The sequence below is a fragment of the Cricetulus griseus genome, chromosome 2 (assembly GCF_003668045.3).
Source record: "Cricetulus griseus strain 17A/GY chromosome 2, alternate assembly CriGri-PICRH-1.0, whole genome shotgun sequence".
Lineage (NCBI taxonomy): Eukaryota > Metazoa > Chordata > Mammalia > Rodentia > Cricetidae > Cricetulus > Cricetulus griseus.
This window is the reverse complement of record NC_048595.1, coordinates 133,583,527-133,606,746: the sequence shown is the minus strand read 5'-3', so window position 1 is coordinate 133,606,746 and position 23,220 is coordinate 133,583,527. Positions and strand designations below refer to the sequence as shown.

The window sequence follows — 23,220 nt, the reverse complement described above, 5'->3', positions numbered from 1 at the left end:
ATCCATGTCATCACTCAGCAACAATGGGAGGACAGAAACCAGATCTATGTCATTATCATCATCAGTGGAATCACATCTGCCTTGAATAGGAATGGGCCTGGTGTTGTTGTTCATGCTTTGGCTGAAGTTATCAGTTGTATATGCATCATGAACAGTTAGGTCAGCATCATTAGCAGGGTCCTCAGTGTCACTAGGGCCACAGAGAGGAAGAGATTCTGGATCAGTAGTGAGCTTCTCATTCTTGCCTTGAGCAAGAAGACAAGAATCAAGAGCCAGGTCATCACTGGGAAGAGGATCCAAGGTGTCACCAGTGTGTGACCAGGATCAAGCTCAGTGTCAGTGTGTAGTTGGCAATTTTGCTGCTCAGGGTGAACAGCAAAAGCAGTGCGAGAGTCAATTCATCCTTGCAATCCTTGTCCATCTCACTAGCATGTCCAGTGTGCAGGAAGTAGGAGCTGGCTCAATATATGCAGTAGCTCACAATCCAGCAATTCTATGCTCAAAAGAGATAAAATGGGGTACATACAGGTACTCTGACTTATTTTTCCAATCCTTAAATAAAAATTGAGAAGTTACTTTTTGTTAAATATTTTATGATTTTTGTTCATTTTAGCACATGTGTGTGTCGAAGGCCAAAAGGGGCCTCATACTGAATCAAGAGTTAATCATTGTTAGATGACCAGAATTGCTTCGACTACAAGATGTTTTTTCCGGTTAAGCTGCACAATACATGTTGCAAAATGTTCTCCCTTTTCTCAGAAATAGCTGCGGTTCGCTAACAATGGGACCATGGGCTAAGATTTACCTTGCCTCTATTTCCTCTTGAAAATTTTCCATTCCTCCTGCTTCCTTACCCCGCCCTGAGTAAAAATCCCCTGCATATAAGCAAGCTTTACCTTTCAATAAACGAGACCTTGACATTGCACAGACGGACTCTTGTCCTTTCTTGCGCCGCAAGGTCTCTCTCCTCTCTCGCCCTCATGACCCCTTTAGGTGACAACCCCCTCGAGACCCGCGAATAACCTGGCCTGCTGGACGGGTCATGTGTGCTTAAGTCACAGTCTTGGTTTTCGTCCCCAAATGGTTTTTGCTCAGTCTAATTTTATCATTACAGAAACTGATATCCTGTAACTTCCTCTTCCTTTCTGCTTAAGTGAAAGGCTCAAAGGTTTCAGAAACCCCTGAAGGAGACATGCTTACCGTTCTGCCTTTCTGTCTTCTGTTCTTTGCTGCCTAGCATAATCATCCTCTGTATACTTGAAAGATAGTAAAATGAAAGGACAAAAGGTGTCCTCTTCAAATATCATGACCTGGATTTTCCATTGTATCCAGATTAATGCTCTGTGACAATGAGGAGCTTCAAAAATGAAAACAACCTCTCCCTTCTACTCTATATTAGTTCTTTAATGTCATTCCAAGAGAACAGATTATTTTCTCTAGCAATGAGTTGCTCTAACAAACATCATAAGAGCTTAAGTGAGAATTTTCAAGTGAGACTTGAAGAAATAGGTCTCAAATCAACAGGAAGGGTTTTTAGAATTAGGTGTTTGGAAATTCAAATCATTTGTTCTGGATTCCATTTGGTGATGTATTAATACAAGATGTTCTGAGACCAAAAGGGTACAATATAGAGTCCAGAGTTGGAGAAGGGCTTACTTTTCCTAGACTTATGTGAGTTCCTCTAAAAATGCATGATAAATAACTCCACCCCTAGAGATGCCTGGAACATGGTCTCTATTTCAAAATAGCCAGTATGGTTCCTGTTTCACCATAACACAGTCACATCCTTTATTCAGGATAAGGCACATTACCTCTTTTCTCTGTAGATCAGAACTTGGTATCTCACCAGCACAGACACTTGGCTGAGCTAGCTCATTAGCTCTCAACATGTTTGGCCTTGACAGAGGGCCACACACTCCTCACAGTGTCCTGTGGCTAACTCTACTTCTGGGACTCACAGGTGAGCATATCATGGGAGTATATCCATCTCTCTGCCTCCTTCTATTTTTGCCAATGGAACTCAAGGACTCCAGGTAAACACAAGGACTGCCATAGGAGGAAAGATCAAACCTTATCTGAGGGCCAACAGCCAAAGTCCTCAGCACTGCATTGGGATTGTATCAGTTGTGAAAGTGGACGGAATTATCCTCTCAGATAATGCTTCAGAAATAGTCATTTCTAATATTTTATCTGATGAAATTCTTCTCAGAAGAATTCCACTTAAATCACTTTAACTCTGAGGCCCACCAGAGCCAAGAAGTCACTTGCAAAGCAGCTAATGGAACTGCTTGGCTCCCAGCACCAAACTCTCTGCTCATTTCCTGAGACACTGAGCCTCACATCCAGGAAAGTAACAGGAATATGGGTGAAGTATCCCTAGCAGTGCCCAGCCACCATTCCTTCTCAGTTAGGTTCCTCATTCTGTCCTCTGTCTTCTAGTTCCTTCCCCATCTTAACTCAGTCTTCCCACTGAGCGCTGCTGTTTAAGGCTGTACTATTATTTTCTTGTACAGGCTCCTTTGTTCTACTGCTAAGGTTGCCATGACAAGATACCACAGGCTGGGGGCCAAAACAATAGAAATTCATTTCCTCACAGTTCTGGAGCCTGGAAACTTAGAGATGAGGTGTCCACAGAGCATTTTTCTTCCATGATGCCTCTGTAAATTGTACCTTCTCCTTCATACATGACCCTACCTCAGCTTGTCTATGTGGATCTTCTCCATTTCTTGAAAAAAAAAAAAAAACCAGTCAGGTTGGCTTAATCACCACTCAAATGACCTCATTGACCTTTACCTCTTTAAAGACATTGATCCCAATACAGTCACATTATAAGGTATTGAATTATGGTTTTTACATGTAGCACATAAGCAACTCATGTATAACATGTCCCCACACATCCTTGGTCTTCTTGATCCTCTCTGGGGACCTTTGTTTTCCTTCTACTTGTGGCAATCAGGATTACTGACAATGACTGGTCCCTCCTCATGATCACCCAAAAGTTGTTCATCCTCATATACTTCTTTAGCCATGAAAAGACCCTTGGCTTCAGGTCTATGTTTAGGAGTCCTCTGGCTCCCCACTTTGTTTCAGGTGTTATGATATCTAACCTCATAGAAGTCTAACTTTTACAATGTCCTCATTACACTAACTGCACATCAGATGAGCAGTAAGCGATGAGTGCTACTGAGATCTTAGCACTTCCTGGCTCTTTATTTTTTAATATTCTGAAATTAATACATAATTACATCATTTCCCACTTCTCTCTCTTCTGTTTCTTTCAAGGTCTCTCTCTCTCTCTCTCTCTCTCTCTCTCTCTCTCTCTCTCTCTCCTCCCTCTCCCTGCCTCTCTCTGCCTGTGCTTCTCTTTCTTTCTCTTACTCACACATACACATCTTTCTCAGTCTACCACTCTTTGTCCCTCTTTTTATGTCTCTGTCTTACTCTTTCAAACATGAACACATAGACACACAGAGAGACACTCTCACACACACAGATTTCTAATTATATAAATATGACTTGCTCAGGTATGATGTTATCTAGACAAAAAACAAGACCAAGAGACATGCTATCATTGAAGGGGAATATCTCAATGAAGGAGATTGTGTGTTTCTGCTGTTTTCGTTTGTTTTTTTTTTTCCTTCATCTTCCCATCCTGCTTTGCTTTATTGCTGTCTCCCTACCCTGATTTTCTGTCTTCCTACAGGCTCCATAGCCACAGGACAGTTGGTGGGTTAAGAGTTTTAAACAGTGGTTTTTACTGCATCTTCTCTTATTACTGCTTGATTTATCTTAGAAATTTGCTTCAGTATTAGAAAGTTATTTAGTACTAATGTTATGCTTTGAGTCAGAAATACATCCCAAATTTTGTTTATTAAAGCCTTTGTTCCCAGCTGATGGCATGATTATAAGAGATTATTGGGTGATTAGAAGGGAAGGAGGACATAAGGAACATTGTCCCGTTGAACACTGTCCTCAGGAGGGGCTCTGCCTAACCTGAGACCAAGCAATGGAGCCTGTAAACCCTCAGATCCCTGAACTTTCTGAAACATGGAGAGAAAGGAATATTCATTTCTTTAACTTCTGATCCCAGGTATTTTTCAATCAATAGGAAGCTAATATAGAAAGACTGTATAATATAGAAATTATAACCAGATCCCTGTGTGCATTTAAAGCTAGATGCAGCTCCATAATTTGTGCCCAAATCTATGACAGTATGGAGATCATCCAGTTTCAGTGAATGATCCATAACTTAGCAAATCAATTGATGAATTACTTTTCAATGACATGAACAGTCACCATGCTCCATATACTGAGAAAGTACTCCATGGTTCTACCTCATATGTTCCCACATCTCAGGTTAATGTTCTTGTCACACTGCCACAGACACAGGAAAAAAAGCAGAAGCACAAACAATTCTAAGGGCAATGTCCAGAGATGTGGCTTGAACTCAGGCTGTCTGATTGATGTCATGAGATTAGTAATCACTTCTGCCAGAAACTTTGAGCTTTAGATGGTGAAGTGAGGACAGGGTCTATGGCTCTCTTCTCCTAGGCCCTTCAGCTTCCTCTTTACATGCAAATAGCTTTTCTTTGGAAAGGTTATTCACATGGGAAACTAGGTTTCTATTATTACATAAATTAGCAATTTAAAATGTGTTTCAGTGACATGGGAAGATGTCACACTGAGTAAATCATACATAGGGAAGAATTTGTTGAAGACTGGCTATGATCTAGTAGTTATGAAAAAAAGATATTCATCCTCCTTGACCCTTACTTTTATGTAACATGCCCTATTTGCTTTGCTGAAACACTTTCCTTCTGCATCATGGGGTACTTGACAGGTTTGAGTATTGTTGTCACTGTTGCAGCCTCTGTGCTAGTGTCCTGGTATTTCTATAGACTCACAGATGAGGATATGAAAGACTAACCTTCCACAACCTACCTGTATGAAGTCAGGAACACTTTTAGATAGTCCACAGCTACTGTAACCTGGATGTAAACTGGCATGGGAGAGAGAAGATGGATGGAATTTCTCCCAAACAAAGCTAATGTGAAGTCTCCAGCTGGTCTCCCTAAACCAGCTGAAGCCTGAAAGGACTGGTTGCTTCCACTAACTGTGATTGCCCACATCCATGCAAACAGAATCACCTGAGATGGTCAAATCTGTTCTGCTAAGCAGATTCCACAGTTGTCAAGATACTTAACTCAGTTTTCTGTGCTCTCCTCCCAGAAAGGCAGATTCTAGTCCCTTCCTTGATGACTTCCTTCCCTCTCCCATAATGGTTGCCTCAAAGTCCAGGTGGCTACTGCTTTAGTTCTTTCTGAGAGATGAGATGGGTCCTGGGCACATGACATTCACTTTCAAATTTCCCCATACTTACCATTTTACTTTTATAGAATTAAATTTATCAAACTATTTTGAAAGTGTCCAAACCACTATTACATTTTAGTTTCTATTAACTATGTTAAGGCATCTATGCTAATAAGAAGTTTTGTAGAGGAATGGCTACTACAAATGTGTCATGTTTAAGATATTCTACTGGAGAAGCAAGTCACACAAACTGTTTCTATACTTTCTGTTTGATTTCTGTCTCAACAACACGATCCCAATGCTTAATAAAATTTGAAGTTACGGTTTTGTTTTTAAATACTATATTAAATCAGCCCATGAAGATTTTGAGAGTTGCTACATTTTTCAAATTCTGGCTTTATGTTATCTTAGTACAAAAGCTACTTAGGTCTTTTTAACATTCATTATGTTTTCTATCAAGATTGTTAACCTATTAGTTTATTATATAAATTCAGTATTTTTAGTAGGAACAAATTATAAAACTTTGACAAACTTATTTATAAATTTTGTAGATAACTATGCAAAATACAAATTACTATATAGGCTCATATAAGCCTATATGCCATTCCCTTTATTTTTCCCCATATTATATTGTTTTAATATAATTTTAATATAATATAATAAGTAAGTATTCTAAGATTATCCATATGTTTGATGGATTTGGCATTATCTCATTACACAAGGTTTTAATTTCACAAAGTTGCTTTTGGATTCAGTTATCCAGGGAAGCAGATTTTCCACATCACATATTTATGTTTGAGGTATAACAAAGATATGAGGCCTGAGCCCCTCCCCATCCTTCCTAGCAGGTACAGGTATAAGGCCTTCTCTAAAGCTATTAATGAGAACTACAAGGTAGAAAACTAGAATCACTATTACCAAACAGCTAAGTGGAAGCTTGGAACTCAGGATGCTTTATGAAACTTTAAAATTCACTGTACAGCCAGGGTTATATTATTTTTTAAACTGTGCCTTATTTTCTGGGATCATTTATTTCAACCCAAAGGAAGCTCATTAGCATTTCTGCAGGGCAGGTTTTATTTATTTATTTATTTATTTATTTATTTATTTATTTATTTTTGGTTTTTTGAGACAGTGTTTCTCTGTGTAGCTTTGGAGCCTATCCTGGCACTCGCTCTCGCTCTGGAGACTAGGCTGGCCTTGAACTCACAGAGATCTGCCTGCCTCTGCCCCCCCATCCCTAGTACTGGAATTAAAGGCAGGTGCCACCAACGCCCAGCCCTAGGGCATTTTTAATACCTCCAAACAGGTATCATTGTACTAAACTCAGATTTTTAACCAGGGAAGAGCAAGTTTTCTCTCTTGTGTTGTTGCCCTGGTACTGTCTTGTGTGGATTACTTGGGTTTACTGGATATATTTTATTTTATTGCAGCAAGAATACACAATCTCAATACATCCTAGATGTTGACATTTCTGATAAGAGCTGTGTTAACATCATTTTGCAGATGAGATGACTCATGCTCCAGGCTACTCTCAGCATTCTCTGACTACTCCACTTTTATCAGTTGGAATCTAATGTATGCTGGTATGGGTCTCTGAGTTTATCTCACATTTAATTAGTTAAACTTATTATATTTATAGATCTTATATTATAGATCTTATAGATCTTATATTATAATAAAGCAGGAAGATGTTAGACAACCGTATTTTTCCATTGATCTTGCCAGTACACTCCAAATTCTCTGATTTCTTATCTTTATTGTATCTCTGCCCCTGCTGCGTTGCCCATGTTATTGTATCCATATCCATGATTTTAGAGTTTCTTTGTTATTGTTGTTTTTGTAGCCTGCTATAACCTCTGTGGACCCTGTCCATTGGATTAATAAAGTATATACTTCTTGACCCCTCAAAACCATTTGGTTCCTTCTCACAGTTTCTCTCCATTTGGTGTTTAATTTTGCTATTTAGACTCTTCACTTTCTTTAGTGCTATTTCCTTTTGTTCTTTTCTTATCTCAAACAAATGTTTTATAGTCTTGGTCCATTAATATGATACAGTGAAGTACAGTGCAGTCCTACCACATCACCAATGCTCAGGCAAGGAGCTGGTAGAAGTGTCAGGATTATGGGACTCAGATTTACTGGGCAAATAAGGTGCTGTAATAGGAAGACAGGTGACAAGGGAGAGTATAGCAAGGTGACCTCCCCATATGAAAGGAAACAAACAGGTCCTCCTGTTCTGACCCTGTGATAGCTGTCTTGTCACACCAAATTAGAACTTCTGACTCTAAAGCATAAAATAAAACATTTCTGTTGTGTCAACACATTTACTTATAGTAATCTGTTATATCATCTTTAACATTAATATAATGCTGGGCTTGGAGAGAGGGTTCAGGGACTAAGACCACTTGCTAGTTTTCCAAGGAAACCATGGTTCACTCCACATGGTGACATGGAACTATATATAACTTAAGTTCAAAGGGCTCTGGCACCCTCTTCTGTCTTCCTTGACAGCTAGACATGCATTTGGTGCACAGACATACATGGAAGCAAAATACTCATATACATAAAATTAACTAGATAATTAATGAGATTATAACACATATTAAAAAAATTTAAAAAACTGGTAACATAAACCAAGGAATTGTTTCTCTTGGTAAGGTGCATGCTATTGTATATTTGGAGATGTCTATGTTATTATCAATCCACCTGATAAAGCAAACCCCATCATGAGCTGCAGGCCTGACCCAGAGAATCTTGTAATCAAATGTACATCTCACTAACTATTAGTATTTATGTTCACATTTCATTGTTCTAAAAGAGTCTTGTGGTCATATCCAATGCTGTTATAGAAGGAGTGCTCATTCTATGTGCACAGAAAATAAATACCAAACAAATACTGGATGAAGCATGAGAATTCCAAACAGAACTGGGGCTTCAATCAAAATACTGCCAAATTCTCAGTGTCTCTGTGATTCAGTTTTCTCATATGTTACATCCTTGTATTAGAGGCCCAAGGTGGAAAAACTGTAATCATGTACATACTGAGCTCTGGTAATAAACAGGATTTGATAACAAACTAGAGCAGCCTGTGGGTTTCTATCATGATGAGCACTAACTGACATTTCCTGCAGGAGCAGCTACCCAGGAGATGAAGGTGATTCAGCCTCAGAAATCAGTATCTGTTGCTGCTGGAGAGTCAGTCCCTCTGAACTGCAATGTGACTTCCCTGCTCCCTGTGGGGTTCAGGGGTACAGGACAGAGTTGGCACCTAATATACAGTTTCACAGGAAAGAAGTTTCCCAGAATCATAAGTCTTACAGATGCTACAAAGAGAAACAACCTGGACTTTTCCATCCACATCAGTAATGTCTCACCTGTTGATGCTGGTACCTACTACTGTGTGAAGCTCCTCACAGCAGAAGCTAACAAGGAGCTTCAGGTTGAGAGAGGCACAGTGTTGTATGTGAACCGTGAGTACTTCATTGTCCTCCTCATCCTCATATCTCCAACAGATCAAAATGTGTCCAAGATTCTGTGAGCAACAAGGAAGAAGCAAGCCTGTAAGTGACTCTCATGTTCATAGGGTGACTTTACCCCATCTGTGGACCTAGAAGCAAAGGAGTGGACAGGACATGCTATTTGCTAAAGCCCACTCCCCTTCTGGAAATAGGGGTAAATCCATACCCTCATCTGTCTCACAATACTTATCTTTCTCAATCTGTCCCAGTCTAGTGGCTACATAAAGATGGTTGATAAGATGCTCAATGACAGGATCAAACATGACCTACTGCTTCCAGAGTATATTACATCACCTGATTAAATCTTTTCATTCTGCCCCAACACCCTGGGGCATAGTGTATGCCAGGTTCCATTCTAGATATCAAATGGGCTGGCAAGAAGCAGGCAAGCAGAAGTTCTTTACTTAAGATATATGTATCTCCCTCCCAAGAGGAAAAGCAAATCAAGGCAGAAAGTGACAAGGCAAGGGCACAGTGTGCTTTTCTCATTTTCTCTTCATCCAGAGCACCCCGAGATCCTTCTGTATATGCCCACATTCACTGTGGATCCTCTCACACTTGGTTACACCTTTATCTTGGGTCTGTCTGGAAACATTCTGTATCTTATTTACACAGGTATTGAATGGTCTGGGCAATGTAGACATAAGTCCTGGAGTTGTTCTCCATATAGATGATCTCCAATTACCAGCATAGGCATCAGGACATTGACATGAACTTCCTGACAGAGACCTGACATCTTAATTCTTTGTCTGAACTCAGGCAATTTTACAGTATAAAGGATAGTAAAATTCCAGCCCTGTTTGAGATATGAGCCCAGTTTGCCCTGTGCATACTGCCATAGCCCATAAGTGCTGGTATCTGGCTTGAACCCACATATGACTCCAGACCAGATTCTTACAGTCCAAACATGAAACTCAATCTCCACTTAGAAGACTTGTGACTAAGAGATGCTGAGTCAGAATTCCTGTACCTTAGCCAGCATTTCTATTCATCATCAGATTCACAAGATTTCAAGATGTTCCTCACACTCAGATGTTAATAGTTGATGGGAGATGTTCTTTTGTTTCTCTGACTGGTTGATAAATAAAACACTGTTGGTGAATAAGGCAGGAAAATAGGCAGGAGTAGGAGATAAGGAGTATTCTGGGAAAGGTTGGCAGAAAGAGATGATATGTAACTGCCAAAGGAGTTAGAGGTGTGGACCATTCTCTGGTAAGTTAAGACCACGGGGAAATACTTACATTAGTAGAAATGGGTTAAAAATTAAGACAGAGCTAACCAATAAGAAACCCTTGCCTTTGGCCAACAGTGTTAAAAGTTCATATAAGTCTCCATGTGTTTATTTAGGGCAAGGCTGCAGCAGAACCTGGTGGGACAAAAGAGAACCTCTAGCAACAAATAGTAGTAATGGGAAAACTGCCCCAATGTCAGCCATACTGTCACTCCATACTAGGACTGAGAATTGTTCGCCTGTATAAACAAAGCATCTTGGTGGAAATACACTAATTCAGATTCCAGATGTTCAATGGTTCATTTGTTTCAATTTATGGCCACTACAACAGTGCTACAGTAGATTATCTTTGTACAGGCAGAGTCCTGGCAAAAAAACACATGCCTGTAGTTGTTATTTTATTCTTTGGGGGTCCTGCCACCAAACACCCAAATAAATATCCGGAGACTTAGTCTTATGAATGTCCAGCCTTCGCTTGGCTTATTTCTAGCCATCTTTTCTGACTTAAATTATCTTATTTGACTATGTTTTCCTCTGGGATTTTTACCTTTTTTATTCCCTGATTTTTCCTTCTTCCTCTGTTGGTTCACTGAGTGACTGTGTGGCTGTCCCGTGGTGTCTTCCTCTTCTCCTTTTCTCAATCCTCACCTTCTTTCACACCTCCCTTCTCTTTAGCTTAGATTTCTCCTCCTCCTATTTATTCTCTTTGCCTGCTAGTCCCACCTGTTTCTCTCTTTTTGCCTAACTATTGGATATTTAGCTCTTTATTAGACCAAATGGGTGTTTTAGACAGGCAAAGTAACACAGCTCTACAGAGTTAAACAAATGCAACATAAAAAATGCAACACATTTTTGCATCATTAAACAAAATTCTACAGCATAAATGAATGTAACACATATTAAACAAATATTCCACAACACATGCCCTATAGATGAGTTCAGCTACATTTGAGGGCGAATTATTTATAAGGATGTCATTATTTTCCTTCCTGGGTGTTGTATAGCAAATTTTCTCACAACCCGTCAACAGAGAGGGACAAGAGGAGTTGTTTATCCTGACACCACACAGGGGCTTCATATGATACCCTCTCTCTGCTAGCCTAATATATAGACTTGTCTAACTGAAGGAATGAAGTCATATAACACACTTAACAAAACTGCTGGCATGTAGGAAACATTTCATCTTGTGGCTTTGTTATTCAGAAGCCATGTGTGCTTAGATTTTGACTTTCCCTCTCCAGGCCTCATTTATCATTTAAGTGGGGGTGAAGGTTGGTGACTCTCAAGCTGGCTGCTCTTTTCTCTTTGAAATAACTTGTGAAAATAAGAAAAATCACAGATCCACGTTCCTTTAATTCGTGTGATATGGGTTTTGGCATCTGAAATAGCAAATGAATCCAATATATGCTGATATACAGCTTGGGTTTAAAATTCCCTCAGATACATTTTCTGAAACAATGGGAGATATTTGTGATTATTCTCTTGATAGAGCTGTTAGGTCATCAAGCTGAGGCATGACAACCCCATATGCTTCAAAATATCAGGGCCTAGCCTGCTACACACAATATCCTAAAACCCAAATAATATGCCAGGTCATTTCTCAAGGAGGAGACCCCAGAATCCTCAAGATCCAACCAAGGCAGAATACTGTTCAACTCCAGTCTTAGGGCACAACTTTCCTATATTGTACAGAACTTCAGGAGAACAATTTCTGAGGCCAGACATTTTTCTTTCTCTCAGAACTCTACCTTAACAGCACAATACTCCATTGATCTCTGTCCTTCAACCTTCTCATTTTCATCTGCTCTCTATAATTAGCCCCTCCTGGGAAGTGGGCTAATTATATGATCCTGATTGCATACTAAAAGCCACTGGCCAACTTACTGAAATAATCAAGAAATAGTAAGATGTTGGAGTATAAAGGTGTTTCTCAACCTGTGGATTACAACCCCTATGCTGGTTGAACACCACTTTCACAGGGGTCTCATACTAGATATTTATACTATGATTGATAACTAGCAAAATTTCACTCATGAAGGAATCACAAAAGTAATTTTATTGTTGGAGGTCACCACCACATGAGGAAATGCATATATTGTTCCCAGCATTAGCAAGCTTAAGAGGCACTGGCATAGAGGCTCTGCTCCTTACATTGGTTGTTCAGAGTAGGGAGAAGAACAATCTAGAGGCATTCCATATTATGTCCTTATGGATTTTGCTGCAGGTAACAGTGGCAAAGAATAAATGCATTATGTCACATCTAGTAACAACTTCAGTAATAAGTAGGATTTGTAAGCACATATTTAGGTATGGGATTCTACCTTCATTTTCAGCTTTCTATGATGACATTTTATTTAGTTTTTATGGAAGAGGGCATTGATGCTCAGAAGATGAAGATCAGGATTCAAATTAATGACCTGTTGGGGGTGAGATAAGCTTTATCCTTTGTGATGTGTAACCTCTCATCGCACATGCGCTCTGATATTAACTCTACCAAGGATTTTGTCATGGGAAACTGGGCACTGTCAATATGGCAAGAAAGTCTTGATAAATAGTGACTGGTCCCGTAAACCTGGAGATACCAGGTTTAGCTAGCTTGACTTCAAATAACACTTGTTTACACTCCCTGTTTAATGCACATTTGAGAAGGAGCCACATATGTAGAAATGCAAATGTGTACGATATTTCCAAATGCAGACTGGTATACATAATAACTTCAGCACAAGGCATGTACACAGCACATTTCCCCCCACTTGTCCACCCATATGTATTCTTTCAACCAGGGAGTGGTACTGTCTGGTCAACAGGCTTCTGACTATGTCTCTTACGATTAACAATTACGAAATTAACCATTTTTAGCTTTGTCTGCAGAGGGTAATCGTTTTCAACCTCAAGCTAAATCCAACTGAAACCCATTTAGAGATGCAGACTACTGAGCTCTCAATTTTAAACTCAGGCTTGGCACAGATGAGACCTACTAGCCTGTATGTAAAAGGAAAGCAAGAAAACAACTGGGGGAAGGGGAAGGGTTCCCATTTTATGGCCCTTCTGTGATGTCATTTATTTCATGGGTTACTATAGATCTAAATCTATAAACATTTTCCCTAGATTTGCAAGGTTTCCAGTGGAAGCCAGCAGGAAGAGATGATAAAATATATAAAATACGTCGATAATTGCCTTTCTTTTCCAAGGCCAAGAATTCTACCAGGTTTTGTTCTTCCTCATTTATTTCCTGGGATCTTTGCAAAACTGCGGAGACAAAGGAAAAAGGGATTCCACAGAAGCACCAGGATATCACGTAGGAGTAGAGCAGGTCCTTAGTGTGGCTGAAGCTCTGTTATTTATCCCAAGCTCCACAATAAACAATGACAATGGGGATAATATCTAAGAAGGTTCCTCACAACGTTATGTTATCAGAGGTGGCTATCACAATCATACCCTTGTCTACATGCTCCTTTGTAGCTAAACCATCTCCTCCTGTGATCTCCGGCCCTTTATTCAGAGCCACACCTGATCAGAGAGTGAACTTCACATGTAAGTCCAATGGCTTCTCCCCTCGGAACATCACACTGAAGCGGTTCAAAGACAAAATTGAGCTCTCTCATGTCCAAACTATTGTGGACCCCAAAGAAGAAAGCATCTCCTACAATATCTCCAGCACAGCACAGGTGGTTCAGGAAGCTCTGGATGTCCACTCTAAGATCATCTATGAGGTGTACCATGTCACCTTGCAAGGAGGTCCTCTCCGTGGGACTGCCAACTTGTCTGACACTATCCTAGGTAAATCACTCTTGATGCCAGGGCAAGCTCTATTCAGAATGGTTTGATCCATTGTTCCCAGAAAACATTCATGTATACTACAAGGGCAGGATCATGGACTGTGATTTGTAAATAAAGAAAATTATATTTATTTTAGCATAAGAAATTATAGCTGTACTTATAATGGGCCACACTCCTATTTCTATGCATTTTCTTGCATTTTACTTTTGTTACTGCTTTCCCAGTGCACCTGGTCATTGTCCTTATTAATTTCACTTATTATGACATAGAGCCTATGCACCTATGTGTTAGCAGCTTTGTTTAGGGTCTCTGCTCTGCCACAAATAATCACCCTTTCCCTGTGATGTTGTAAGGGGGATTGTTCCTCCATATTTCAGCCTCTCCTCTGGGGTCTTTCTGTGCTTAGGCTCTGAATTCTCAGATTCTCATTCCACTGTTTCAGTTCCACCCACTGTGGAGATCAGCCAACAGCAATCAATGATATGAAATCTGATAGGTGTCACCTGCCAGGTGAAGGAGTTCTACCCTTTGAGGATTCGGTTGACCTGGTTAGAGAATAGAAATATGCTCTGGATAGAAGACCCTTCTACATTCACAGTAAACAAGGATGGAACCTACAGTTTGACCATCTGGCACTTGGCAAATGAATCTACCTGTGAGAAAGACATGATGCTCACCTGCTAAGTTGAGCATGATGGACAGCCACCAGTCCTAAAATCACACATTCTTGTGATCAGCGAACAGCAGCGGGAGCAAGGTATTGGTACCATGTTTGCTGTGTCTCCATCCCAGCTTCTTGGCTGTTTGTAAAGTTTTCCTCTTTTTTGAATGTCAAAGTTAACATTTTGCTTATTGTATGAAAATCCAAATATCTATAAATTAGGTAGGAGGTTAAAGTCAGATTTCATTGCCAACTTCTAACAGGCTTCGTACATCTCTCTCTGGTGTGTTGACATTCACAGATATTAAATAAGGGAAACAGGGTGGCATCATCCTACTCCAGCATCCTGTTTCTTGCCATTTTTAGCTAACATTTGTTACATCCTCATGTTCATCTTCTTCATTTTCAGTATCTACCCTCTCTGTACTCCATTTTATACTTTTCCATGAACATTTGTGTCCTCACTCAGTATTCTATGCTACCTCCTGAGAGTAATTCTGACAGACCTCCTGAGGATCTGTAGTTTTAATGTCAATTCAGAACCCAAATGACTGTGTATGGTCCTAACAGGGGCCTCATTTCCTCCAGTTTTGTTATAATGGATAAACATCTATGTATTCAGACCCTGACTCCATACTCACTACATGCAGCTTTTGATTTGGCTGTGATCTCTTGCCCTTCATCAGTCACTCAATGAGTCATCAGTTTTATAGACAGGGAATATAGAGATGGGGAAGCAAAAGGGATGTTGAGTTGTTGTTCTGAGACCATGTGATCTGATCTAATTAATATACTAATGGGGAATCTAAGGTCCCTGGGGGCAAGGATATCAACAGTATCCTAAGTGAATTTTTCTGGTAAAGTATTTCTATGTAACCCTTACTATCTATGACTTAGAGTGATATTGATACCATTTTATATAAATTTATTTTATTTTCCCTTCAAGAAATATCTGCAATAGCCCTCACTCCCAATGACTATTTAAAAACTCGGGTTCCTTGTCATAGAGCTTTTGCTGTGAGCATCTTCTTTTGAATAAACAATGGGTCACTCAATTATCAATTACATCAGAATTAAAACAGTAAAATATAGGAACTTAGATAATCATACTGTACTTTTTTAAGTCTAAGTATATATATATATATATATGTGTGTGTGTGTGTGTGTGTGTGTGTGTGTGTGTAATTATATAGTTATGTTCTTCTCTAGGTATTGATGTGGAAAATTTACCATATCTCTTTCTTTTCATCAGTTGTTTTAATTAACATTTAAAAATGTATTTTATATATCAACCAGTTTCCATTTTCCCCTTCCTCCTCTCATCTTGTTTGCTCCCTCCAATCCCTTTCTACAACCCCCATCCATTCCTCAGAAAGGGCCTCCTATGGGATCAATGAAGCATGGCATGTCAAGTTGAGGGAAGACTAAGCTACTACCCCTGCACCAAGGGTGAGCGAGGCATCCCACCATGGGGAATAAGTTCTAAAGAGCCAGCTCATGTGCCAGGGACAGATCCTGGTCACCCTGCTTGAGCCCACACAAATAGACCAAACTACACAAATCTCACCCACATGCATGGGGCCTAGTTTTGTCTGACTCTCAGTCTGGAGAACTTGCACTCTCCTGAGCTTAGATCATCAATCTCCTTGGGTTTCCTATTCATGATCTTGATGCCCCTTGTTTATAACAATCCTTCCTCCCTCTCTCAACTTGACACCCAGGACTGGGTTCAATGCTTGGTTGTGGATATCTGCATCTGCTTCCACTGGTTGCTGGATAAAGTTCTATGATGACAATTAGGGTAGTCACCAATCTGATTAGAGGAGAAGGCCAGTTCAGGATCTTCTCCATTAGTGCTAAGAGTCTTAGCTGGGGTCATTCTTGTGGATTCCTGGGAATTTCATTGGCACAAGGTTTCTCCCTATCCCCATAATGAGCCCCTGTATCCAGATAACCCTTCTGCTGCTCTCCCTATCAAAGCCTTCCCCAACTCCAACATCCTGATCCCTCATATTCCCATCTCCCACACCCTCCCCTCATCCCCCTCAACACCCAGTTTCCGTAGTTCTCATCTATTTTCCCTACCATGGAGATCCATATGTTCTGCTTAGGGAACCCCTTGTTACCTACTTTCTCTAAGAATGTGGATTGTAACCTGAGTAGCCTTTGCTTTACAGAAGCTTTTCAGTTAAAGTATGTCCCATTTATTGTTACTCTCAGTGTCTGTTCCACTGGTGTTATGTTTAGGAAGTGGTCTCTTGTGGTGATTAATTCCAGGCTACTTCCCACTTTCTTTTCTATTAGCTTCAGTGCAACTGGATTTATGTTGAGGTCTTTGATCCACTTGAACTTGAGTTTTGTGCAGGGCAATGGATATGTATCTATTTGCATAATTCTAAATGTCAACATTCAGTTATGCCAACACTATTTGTTCAAGATGCATTCCTTCTTCCATCATACAATTTTGACTTCTTTGTCAGAAATCATGTGTGCTTAGCTGTGCGGGTTTATCTCAAGGACTTCAAATCAATTACATTGATCAATGTTTCTGTTTTTATGCCAATACCAATTTGTTTTTATTAATATGGTGTTATATTAGAGCTTGAAGTTGGCAATAGTGATGCCTCTAGATATTTCTTTATTGTACAGGATTGTTTTGTCTATCCTTAATTTTTTGGTTTTCCATATAAAGCCTGTCGGAGTTTCAGAGAATGGAGCTTGCCACTAACTAACCATAGCAGTCTGGAGGTCTATAGAGACAGGAAATGAGATAGCTGTGAGAAACAGAAACTCAGTCTCTTGTCTGCTGAGATTCTAATGCAGATACAACTTGCTCCTTCTTTCTGCTCCCTCAGTATTTTCCTCTATATCTGACTTTGGATTTTTATTACTTAGGCCAATTAAGATTTCCTTTTATATGATGCATTACTGAAGGTGTTTATTAGTTGTAGGATCTCACTGGCAGAATTCTCTCTATCACTTCTGTAAAGAATCATATCATCTACAAATAACAAAAGTTTGACTTCTTCCTTCCCAATTTGTACCCCTTTGTTCACCATTTGGTGCTATTTTGCTCTAGCTAGAACTTTGAGTACTACATGGAATCAATAGAGAGAGTGGACAACCTTGTTTTGTCCCTGAATTTAGAAGAATTGCTTTGAATTTCTCTCTGTTTAATCTGATGTTTTCTGCCTGCTTGCTTTATATTGCTTGTATTATGTTTAGGAATGTTGCTTGTATCCCTGATCTCTCTAAGACCTTTATCATTAAGTGGTGTTGGATTTTGTTGAAGGTGTTTTAAACATCTAAAAGGATGATGGTTTTCTTGCAGTTTGTTTATATAGACAGACTTTTGTATGTTAAACCACCCTGCATATATGGGATGAAGCCTACTTGATCATGGTGAATAAGTTTTTATATGTTCTCGGATTCAGTTTGTCAGTATTTTATTGCATATATTTTCTTCAATATTTATGGGGGAGATTGGTCTTGATTTCTCTTTCTATGTTGTATCTTTGTGTGATTTGGGTATCTGGTTAACTGTAGCCACATAAAAGGAGTATGGCAATATTACTTCTGTTTCTTTTGTGTGGAATAGTTTGAGGAGTATTGGTATTAGCTCTTCTTTGAAATTCTGGTAGAATCCTGCACTGAAACCACCTGGCCCTGGTTTTTTTGTTGGGAGGCTCTTAAAGACTGCTTCTATTTCCTTACAGGTTGTGTATATGTTTAAATTGTTTAACTGGCATTGATTTTATTTTGGTCCATGGTACCAGTCCAGAAAATTGTGCTCATCAGTCTTTCTGGAAATTTCCAATATTTTCCTTTTCCAAAACAAACTTCTTTCAGTGATCACATCTATTTTTTTCAGTTTCTATTTCATTGATTTTCTACTGTTCTCTCTTAAATATTCTTACAAGAATTTGGGTCACTAAATGTTGTTAAAGAAATTGGCTCCTGTCTTAGGATTCTCAGTGCTATTCACTTAATAATGGACTCAAAGGAAAGGAAGTTCAATGAGAATCTAACTAGAATTTGAAAGTAAAAATTCCCTTGGACAGATAAATTATGAACCTCATGAGATTCCAAGAGTTTTATAATGTAGCACAGAATGTGTAAACAAAAGCAGAAACAACAACAACAAAAAAACCAATGCTATTGCAGCCAACGCAAAGTTCAGACACAGTGTAAGCAACTGGTGATTATGGAGCTATTGTAAAATAGCATTGAAGCCTACAGTAGCAGATAAAGGAAGCTTCTGTTCTGCAAGCCCTGAAAGAATTGTATGAAAAAAGTAAAAAAAAAAAAAAAATGTTCCTTCTTATTCAAGCCTCAGAAAGTTGAACTTAATTGCAGCACAGTTAGGAAGAACTGAACTGGAGGAAGGAATACTGAGAGGTAAAGGATAATATCTCACTAAAGGAATAATTATTCCATCTCTTTACCATGACTTTTGTTTAACATCCTTCCTGGGGCCCAAGTTTGAGATTCTATTCTCTTGATGTTAAATTTACTCTTAGGCTATTGTTGCTACTCTAATAAGAGTATTTCCTTCATTCTCCTTGCTCCTGGTTTATTTGGGTCTTGCTGGTATCTCTAAGGTGGGAGGCAATTCACTTCAAGGCTTGATGCAAAAGAATTACCTCTCTATAGAAAACTATTGTCTGCCAGTTTAATTTTAAAAATTATACTCTACTTCAATCCCTGAGAACAATGACCATTAGTGATCATTGTTCTCAATGATCTTCAGTGCCATCCAGTTCAGTAATCAAATTACAAATTCTCTTACATATGTGTATTATCCAGACGACTCTTCCATGTTAGATTCCAAGGAAGTGTTCTTAGGTTAGTGTAGGAAGGCAGACTATTTCAGAACACTGTGAATATTAATACAGATATGAAACAGCCTATGTAGCTGAGGGAGCCATGGGATCATAGTGCAGGGACAACAAAAGACACAGCAACTCCACAGAGAGATAAAGTATTTGATGCCAATTGAGAATTCTTTGAGGATGAAAAGTAGCAAAGAGGCAATAGAATTCATATTTCAATTGTGCTGCGTCAAGTTGGGTGTTTGCTTCTTCCTAAGTCCCCATCAAGACCATTTGATTCTTGCTTATTTTGTCATTTTTGTTTGTTGCTTTGGTTTTCTTTTCAAACAATGTTGTAGTTTCAGTTCAAATGCAGGCAAAGAAATGTACTGTTTAACTTGTAATGTCAGGATATACAATGAAAGCCAATTCAGGAACTCAAACATCCCACATACAGGCAAAAGCAGAGAAGAACAAATGTAACCATGCTATCTGCTAAGTGAAGCTCACCTAGCTTTGTTTAATCTTCTTACATAGTATAGATCCCTGTGTCTAACCAAATTGTGCTACCCATACTGAGTGGTGCTAACATTCCAATTAACAAGCAAGACAGTCTTTCACAAACCCACAAACAGGTCATCCATATTTATACAATTCAATAGGTGAAATGTTCTTCCTACAATTCTACGTTGAGGGCAATGGACATTTAAAATTATAGGCAATGTCTCAGGAAGTCTGGTTAAAACTCACACTTCTAATTCTCTTGTTTCCACTTTCCAAGTGTTAATTTTAACACTTGGCTATCAAAATGGCTCTTTGTTGTTGATGCTGTTATGATAGAGATTGAACCCAGGAACCCAACCTATCATTACATGTTAGGCAAACACTACAACCAACGCACAACCAAATCAACCTGATTTGTTCCTAAAAGCAAATAATTTCAAAATTAAAAATACCACTTCCTGAATAACAAAAAAATTTTAGAAGCATCTACACTGTGGTGGAGATGGGATATATAATGACTGAGGCACCAAACCATGACATCTATTCTCATAGATTCTTCTATAGAAATTTCATGTTCCATGTGCATGTTTTCAGCAAGTGTTTTGATCAGGTTGTTTTCCACTTCATCATGCTCCCTTATCCAAAAATCTGGATTTTTTTCCAGGATGCTTTTAGCTAAGTAAGGCACTCTGTCAACTCTTTCTCTCAATGGATCATCTTTGTGTACATGTCCTGTATAAAGCTATTCTGTCTTGTCCAAGGACAAAGTCCCAGGGATCATCTTAAATACCAGCAGTGAGGAGTTTCTTTGTATCCTACTAAACTTGTAGCCATACATACAGTTCAGGTTCCACATTGAAAAGTGAATAATAATCCTTAAACTCAAATAGTTCATTCTAGATCAAAATATGGGTGGCCATGGCCCAGGAGCACAGATTTAGGTTACTTCAAAGGCCACTGTGGAAGAAGTTTTATATAATTTTGTAGGAACAAAACAAAGAAAACCACAAGTCAAGACAATTTTTCATTAAATTGGTGGAAACATGGAAGAGGTATATTACAACACAGCAGAAAACCCCTTCAGAAAACCCATGGCATGATTAGCATGTGAGTTATTGGAAGCTAGTGGTGTGCTAAGTTAACACATTCTAAAAGAAAACTAATATTCTGTGTGTCAATTCTGCATTATTTGCCTAATGGTCTCAAAGCTGTTATGTCAACTATAGAGGAAGGCAATATAAGGCTATTAAGACAGCTAAATATGGTTCAAGATTATTTGGCTCTGGATCTGCATCATGCCAAACACTCCAATTCATTGAATTTCAGAAATTCAGTAATCATTACACAGGATAAGTTGGAGGGTTCTGCTTCTTTGTGGGAACTTTTGTTCATACAATGTAGTGCTATTAGGCACTGAGTACAAATTCTTACTAAATCTCTCTAGAAGTGCAACTTGGTGACCTGTGGCAGGGCCAATGGCAAAGTAGACATCCTTTTCCCACATCTTCTGCTTTGAAATATTGAAACTGGGATAGGGCACAGATTCAAATTCTTCAGAGCTTTGAGAATCCATAAATGACCCAGGTTTCTTTATGATATACTCCTATTCCTTCTCTCATGGTTCCACCTACCACTTGATTTCCAGAACTGAAGATATCAGATGCTGCTGAAGAAGCCCTTGTAGCTGTGCTGCTTGGACCCAAACTGCTACTGCTAACTCTTGCTTCTGCCATCTACATTCACAAGAAATGGAAAGCCTGACAGTAAGTTAAGAGGGAATGGAGGGGGTATTAGTTACTCTTCTTTTGGTGTGACAACACACTATGATGAAAACAATTTATAGGGAAAAAAGGGTTTATATTGTCTTACTGTTCCAAAGGCATATGTGTCCATCAAACTTGAGTGGCATGGAAGACAGATCAGAGAGCTAAGAGCTCAATGGAGACCATGAAACATAGAAAATAAACTGGAAGTTTGACAAGACTTTTTAATACCAAAACTCACCTATTGTGATGTACTTTCTCTGGAAAGGCTGCACCATTTAAACCTCTCCAAAGAATACCACCAACTGGGAAACGAGTATTCAGATATCCTACAATATAGATAATTCTCACTCAAAGCACCAAGGGATATCAGTCTATGGACTAGCATAAAAGCGGACCAGTAGGAGAGCCAAGGCATTTTTCAGAGTTGTAGGATCAGTGGTGATTACATGTTGCTGAGGATCCTCAGGGATCACTTACAACCCTTTGAGTCATCCCAACATCCCAGGATGGGTGAGTGTGTGTGTGTGTGTGTGTGTGTGTGTGTGTGTGTGTGTGTGTGTGTGTGACCTGCAGGAAGAGTTCAGTCAGGATCAGCAAAGTTCTCCAAAGTGCCCTAAGTATATGAAGGACATGGGCCATGAAATAGGACGTGGGGTATTGTTCTCACTGCTCTTTTTGGTGGTCATCACAGAAAGAAGAAGGCAAGGGTCCATGGGAAACAGCAATCTACATTATGAATGAATTTTTAGAAGTCTCACAGTCCTGTAATGAAGACTGTTCTTATAACATGAAAAAATAAAAGACCCAGAAACAGATATTGGAGTTCAAGCTTCAAGATGAATATCAGAAAAGCAAAGCAGCCAGCCACTAGCTCTTACCTCTAGCACAGGCTAAAAGGGCTGATCCATGCACAAGTCTCAAACTATTGCCTCTCTTCAGTGTAGCTGGAGAATGAATGTCTCTCTGAGACCTTAGTTCTGTCTTATATACTTCCCTAATGTTGAGATTAAAGGTGTAAGCTATAATTTCTTTCTAGTCTTATTCACTCTAGTATAGATCTGGGTGGCTTTGAACTCACAGAGATCTATTTATTAATCCTGAGTACTAGGATAAAAGTGTGTACCACCACCTCCTAGCTTCTAGCTGCTGGAATTATAGGTTTGTTCCTGGCTTCTATGACTTGTGGCTGACTTTGCATTCTGAATCCTCAGGCAAGGTTTAATAAATCATAAGTATATATCACTACAATTCCCCTTTTTTGTCTAGTACAAGAAGAAGGCTACAACCAACATAACAAAAACTATATACAGTAAGTATAATATATGTAGGCAACAAGTTCATTAACAGTTTTTGCTTTGGTCTCTCTGTGAACATGAAGAATAGACTCAGAAAGACTATATGACTCAGTGACTAGGATTAGATAATACTTTTGTAAAATGGGTATCTCATCTACTCAGGACAGGAGGAGAGCAGTACCTGGGTCACTGTAGCACTAGGGTACCATGTATAAGTTGTGAAAAGGAATATTGAATGAGAGGTGATTCTCCACAGTTCCTCTTTTCATCTTCTGCCACACTGGACCCTGACTGTCTGACATCACCTTTCATGGAGGGGCTCAACCTAGAAGAAGCTGGTG

General features: G+C 39.2%; 1 pseudogene; it reads left to right on the top strand.

The window, feature by feature from the left end:
* The first annotated feature begins 1,887 nt into the window (after nucleotides 1-1,887).
* LOC100772487 lies at nucleotides 1,888-21,579 on the top strand (annotated as a pseudogene).
* Nucleotides 21,580-23,220: the final 1,641 nt, after the last annotated feature.